The sequence below is a fragment of the Leucoraja erinacea genome, chromosome 4 (genome assembly GCF_028641065.1).
Source record: "Leucoraja erinacea ecotype New England chromosome 4, Leri_hhj_1, whole genome shotgun sequence".
NCBI lineage: Eukaryota > Metazoa > Chordata > Chondrichthyes > Rajiformes > Rajidae > Leucoraja > Leucoraja erinaceus.
The window spans coordinates 69,525,287-69,531,426 of NC_073380.1; the positions used below are offsets into that span (position 1 = coordinate 69,525,287).

The 6,140-nt window shown below is 45.5% G+C and overlaps 1 pseudogene; it reads left to right on the forward strand.

Annotated features, from left to right (window-relative positions):
• Nucleotides 1-2,145: 2,145 nt before the first annotated feature.
• On the forward strand, nucleotides 2,146-2,267 carry LOC129696816 (U2 spliceosomal RNA; annotated as a pseudogene).
• Nucleotides 2,268-6,140: the final 3,873 nt, after the last annotated feature.

Below are 6,140 nucleotides of genomic sequence, written 5' to 3' on the forward strand. Positions count from 1 at the left end.
TCAGAAGGCTTTCGACAAGATCCCACATAAGAGATTAGTATACAAACTTAAAGCACACGGTATTGGGGGTTCAGTATTGATGTGGATAGAGAACTGGCTGGCAGACAGGAAGCAAAGAGTAGGAGTAAACGGGTATTTTTCAGAATGGCAGGCAGTGACTAGTGGGTTCTACTGCAGTTGTACAGGGTCTTGGTGAGACCACACCTGGTGTATTGCGTACAGTTTTGGTCTCCTAATCTGAGGAAAGACATTCTTGCCATAGAAGGTTCACCAGACTGATTCCTGGGATGGCAGGACTTTCATATGAAGAAAGACTGGATAGACTCAGCTTGTACATGCTAGAATTTAGAAGATTGAGGGGGGATCTTATACAAACTTACAAAATTCTTAAGGGGTTGGACAGGCTAGATGCAGGAAGATTGTTCCCAATGTTGGGGAAGTCCAGAACTAGGGGTCACAGTTTAAGGATAAGAGGGAAGTCTTTTAGGACCGAAATGAGAAAATCATTTTTTCCACAGAAAGTGGTGAATCTGTGGAATTTTACTTCGGAGTCACGTGAGTGACTACGTGAAGAACCCGTCCAGCATGCTTGCGCAACACATGAGCGTTCACGCAGTGCAACAGCGACGAACGGGAGTACAGGTGCTCCCGCTACAAGCCTGAAGGAATGGACCATTAGGTAAGCACTTACCCACAGGTTCGAATTCACTACTTTGCTCCTCTTTGTTGCTCCAGTGGATCTGGAGACAGCAAAGCAGCACAGAGGGAAGCGGCCCCTGTTCGACTCCAGGGAAGGAACGTTCCATCAGTGGAGGGGTGGAAAGGCGGCACCTGGACCGCACACGCTGCGGTCCACAGTCAGGGTACTGAGCCGATGCCCAGTCCGCTAACAGCTGTCTGACCAACTGCAGCGGACTGGAGGGAAACTCAAAAATCAGCCGGTAACCCCTGCATACTCCCGACAAGGAGACTCGCCGCCCGAGAACCGCAGAAATACCGCCCGAAAACGGCAGGCAGCCTCTAGCAGCAAAGCCAGAGTAAGGTCATGGAGACAAAAACTCCAGCGAGACTTGCCTCAGGAGCAGGGGCAAGTCCGCCAAGGGAGCATAACACTCCCACTCCAGTGCACTACAGCACTGGCCATCTCCCTTGTCGAGGGATCGATGATGACCAGGGCTGGGCTGGTCAAGAAGAGGGGTCACTGGCTGAAGAATATCAGGAGTATGCTTGAGGTACAGGATCAGGAAGAGCTGCTGGGTGTGGCCGCTATGTGGCTCCACCACTAGCGAGATGGCTTTCAGTCTCAACTGATGGCCAGCTTACTACCTGTTCTTTTCAAAATACCTCTCCAAGACAGGTAGTCATGAGGCGTTGGATTTCATCACGCCTCCCCTAAATTGCATTTACTCAAAGTGCCCACCGTTATTGGGGGGTACATTGAACATAGTTTTTTAAAAACCCAAATATCTTAAATTGCATTTGATACCCCTGACGTCAGCTATCATTTTCGCATGCTCATTCCAGAGGGGCAGGGTAGTATGGCAAAACACCTGACCCTACCGTTCACAGAATGCTCCGCAAGTTCTCGAAGGAAGTTATAAACCTGCCCTCAACCTAAAAAATTCACAGGACTGTGAGAACGCTGACCTCACAACCACAGATCCTGCTATCTGGCTAAGTTACCAAACCAAGCCTAAGGAACTGGACGAAGTATCCAAAATATTCGGCATCAAGAGGGCAGGGCCTGGAATGAGCACCACACAAAACCAGACAGCAGTACCTCCACGCGTCCACCAGTAGGCGTCTACTTAATAGTACTGGTGAAAGCTCGGGGCCCGCATGCCAACCCCCGTAAGCCCTTTCAGGCCAGGGTCCAGAGCGGGCCCCATGGAAAATGCGCCACCCCCCAACAACACCATCCCTACAGACATGGAACCAGAAACCGAAGAAATGAACACACCACTAAACAACAGTGAAGGCAGATAAGTATGGTTCCTACCATCACATAAAAGGTGAAGGGTTTGTACTAACAAGGGGGGGGGGGGGGGGGGGGGGAATCACACCTGGTTGGGAACATGAAGAACTCTCACACTCGGTAGTTAGATACTAAAAGTATTCAAGGATAAAAATTGAATTATGAAACCTATTACTACTCGTCCTTTTGACTAAGATCAAGTGTAGTATCTGTTCTTTTCAGTTTAATATCTGATAAGTCCCTTATCTAGGGACCATATATTAATATATTACCAGTTCAGCATGCACCCCAAAGGGGCCTACCCTCCCACTAAAAAAGAACATGAGGGACTAGCTAACTGGCGAAGATATATAAAGGGTCATAAAGAAGCCTAATATGAACCTTTGGTACCAACAAACCCAAGGTGGTGAATGTCGCACCATCATTGATATACAAGGGGTCATAAGAAGCCTAATATGAACCTTTGGTACCAAAAAACCCCAAAATGGTGAATGTTGCACCATCATTAACTTTACCACTTGAGTATTTTCACCAGGTTACACACTTATGGAAAATTGTGACTGCTAATCATGGATTTCCGAGGATACTTTATGGTAGACAACAACTTAAAAGATGCATACTATTCAGTACCCATTCATAAAATTTCAGAGATACCAATTTACCTGGATGGGGTAACTATGGCAGTATAAATTATTGACAATGGCTAATATAAGCCAAAACTGTTCCCAGATATTCAAACCAGCCCTGACACTATTAAGGAACATATCGTCATGGCATGTATCTATGATATTAACGACAGACAAATCCATGGGAATAGCTAATCAGCAGCATTAGCTACTAAAACTTATTTAGCCTGAGCCTGTCATACAATCCAGATAGATCTACGTTGACACCATCCACAACTTTTGACTATCTGATATTCAAGTAACTCTACCCACTCATCTATAACATTGCCATAAGGAGAGTCAACATATGACACAACCTGTAACAATTAATGGTATCAATCAACCAACCATTCAACAAGTGGCTAGAGTAATTGGGAGTTAGTAGCAGCATTACCAGCTACTTAACTTGAACCTTTCCATTAGAGCTAAGGTGCTAATGTTTAAACTAAATACCCATACCCAGAACATGGTGGCAAATGGATTAATCTGGAGTCGTCATCACTATAGACACTGGGTGTAAAACCTAGTTGGAAATATTGAGTACGTTCTATTGGTAAAAGCATATTATTCAGTAGTGCACCATTTTGTATGTTCGTTTATAATTAACAACATCACAGTGGTGGCATACACCAACCACTTGGGCAGAATAAATCGATATCATGTGACAATTTATTTAACAATTGGTAACCGTATGTCGTCAAACATATTCGACCATCAGCAAACTTACCTACCAGGTGAGCTAAATACTGTAAACAGACATATTAAACCAAAGTATTTGCTGAAATTACAAAGCAATATGGAACACCAGATATCGATTTCCCTGTATTTCAATTGAATCACCACGTACCGATGTATGTCGCATGAAACCAAACTTTGAGGCAGCGGCAATGAATACATTCCCGCTGAACTGGGGGGGGGGGGGGAATCTAATCTCTATGTTCTCCCCTTTTTTCCTACCTCATCAGTCAGGTACTACGGCCTCATCAGTCGGGTACTGCGCAAACCCACAGTCATGGTTCCCAGTGGTCCTCGACATAGTCATCAAAACCCTAATGATTTCCCAGAGCCCAGACTTATCAACTCACCCAGTTTCAGGCATAAGCCACCCATGCCACGATAAATTAAATTACTGGGTTGCAGATTTGAAAAGACCATTACTGGGCTGCTGGGTTGCAGAATTGGGAAGACCACTGCTGGGCCTGGATTGTCAAATAGCACTATCGACACGATGATAGCATCCCATCGCATATCCACTAGGGAACATACTTGGCGAACATCAAGAAGTGGGAAGATACTATTCAAATACAGGAACTACATATTCAACTACAACAAAACCTGTACTGGAGTTCCTGACAGGTCTTCACCACAATGAAGGACTCAGCTACTGTGCCACAAAAAAACAGCCAGAAGTGCTCTGTCAGCCTACTTAATTCGAGCACCAGGACAACAGGCCATAGGGTACCACCTAGGGTGATCAAATTCAGGAGAGGCATACTCAACTTTAATCCCCCAGACCTAGGTACACCCAAATTTGGGATGTCAGTGTGGACCTGACGTACCTTAGGGGATGGTCACCAGCCAGGTCCCTCACCCTGGAACAGCCCACCCTGAAGACGGGCATGCTGATGGCCTTGTCTCAGCACAAAGAGTCCAGTTGCTCCATCTACCACGATTGGACAATATGGTTTACTAGACCGTGTTACATTTACCATTAGGGGCTGGTCAAACAGAGCAGACCAGGAACATCAGGTCTAGTGATGGAATTCCGAGCATACCCACCTGAACCACGGTTATGTGTCATGACCCACTTATTGAACTACATCGACACAATAAGTAATCCTCGAGGGAGAGAAAAAGCCTTATGGGTCAGCCACAAGAAACCTTATGGTCGGGTGACGAGCAAACTATCTCAAGTGGCTCAAGCAGGTACTGGGAGTTGCTGGAGTACATACGAACGTGTATAAATCTTACTCCACCAGGGCAGCATCCACATCAGTGACTAAGAGGATGGACGTGCCTATGGACCACATCCTGGCTACAGCGGGGTGGTCTAGGGAGTATACGTTCCAAACTTTTTTAACAAGCCGCTGGCAGAACCTGTATCGTTTGCAGAAAAAGTATTAGAATCTGCAAAAAATATATAATTTAAGCCCGGGGGAGCATTTTGGTCTTGTTATTGTTAATAACACCATTATTGTTTTACAAACAGATTCATGGTTGATTACGATAACATACTTCCTCCCTCGAATGACTTCGGCAGCGAGTGAAGTATGAACTGTTACACGGTTTGAAATCACAGAGCTTTAAATTCTTCACGTAGTCACTCACGTGACTCCGAAATAAAATAGTAAGATTAAATGAGAACTTACCAGTTTGATGTTTGATCTGTATTTTATGAGGAGTTACGATGAGGGATGACGTGCCCTCCGCTCCTACCCTCAATAATAGAGATCAAACTGGTATCTAAGCTCTCCTTTTCTTTACTATATTTATTTCAATTACTGTGTCTTTCCACACCACTGCTTTGAAGTATGTCGCGCATGCGTGCTGGACGGGTTCTTCACGTAATCCCTCATCGTAACTCCTCATAAAATACAGAACAAACTTCAAACTGGTAAGTTCTCGTTTAATCTTACTATTCTCTGCCACAGAAAGTAGTTGAGGCCAGTTAATTGGCTATATTTAAGAGGGAGTTAGATGTGGCACTTGTGGCTAAAGGGAGAGGAAGGCAGGGATGAGATACTGAGTTGGATGATCTGCCATGATCATATCGAAGGGCCGAATGGCCTACTCCTGCACCTATTTTCTATGTTTCTATGTCTATGTTTCTATGGTGGTTTCACTCTGCTTGACGTGGTATGAAAATGCACTGGATTTGGTGGCCTTGCACACTGCTGAAAGTGGTATGAAACTTCACATGAATTTGGTGGCCTTGGATCCAGCTTGAAGTGGTATGAAACAGCACTTGAATTCGGTGGTCTTGCACCCTGCTTGAAGTGGTAGGAAACTGCACTTGAATTTGGTGGCCTTGCACCCTGCTTGAAGTGGTAGGAAACTGCACTTGAATTTGGTGGCCTTGCACCCTGCTGAAAGTGGTAAGAAACTGCACTTAAATTTGGTGGCCTTGCACCTTGCTTGATATGGTAGGAACATGGATTTGAATTTGGTGACCTTGCACCCTGCTTGAAAAGGAATTTCAAGGAATAGTCATGAGTCAACTGCCAGCCCACCAGCCGTGAGTGAGCTGCCAGCAGATCAGGCTTGAGGGACTGAGCTGCCACCCCAAGAACCCATACCAGCACTCCAGAAAGCCCCCCCACTGGCCACCAATATTGGAATTATGGGAGAGGTGGAATATTGCGTCGGGGGTAGAAAAAGAGAAGAGGTCCTGAAAGGAGAATTTAGGGAGTTAGGAAGACAGTTAAGGAGAAGGACCGCAAAGGTAACAATCTGAGGATTACTGCCTGTGCCACGCGACAGTGAGAGTAGGAATGAAGCGA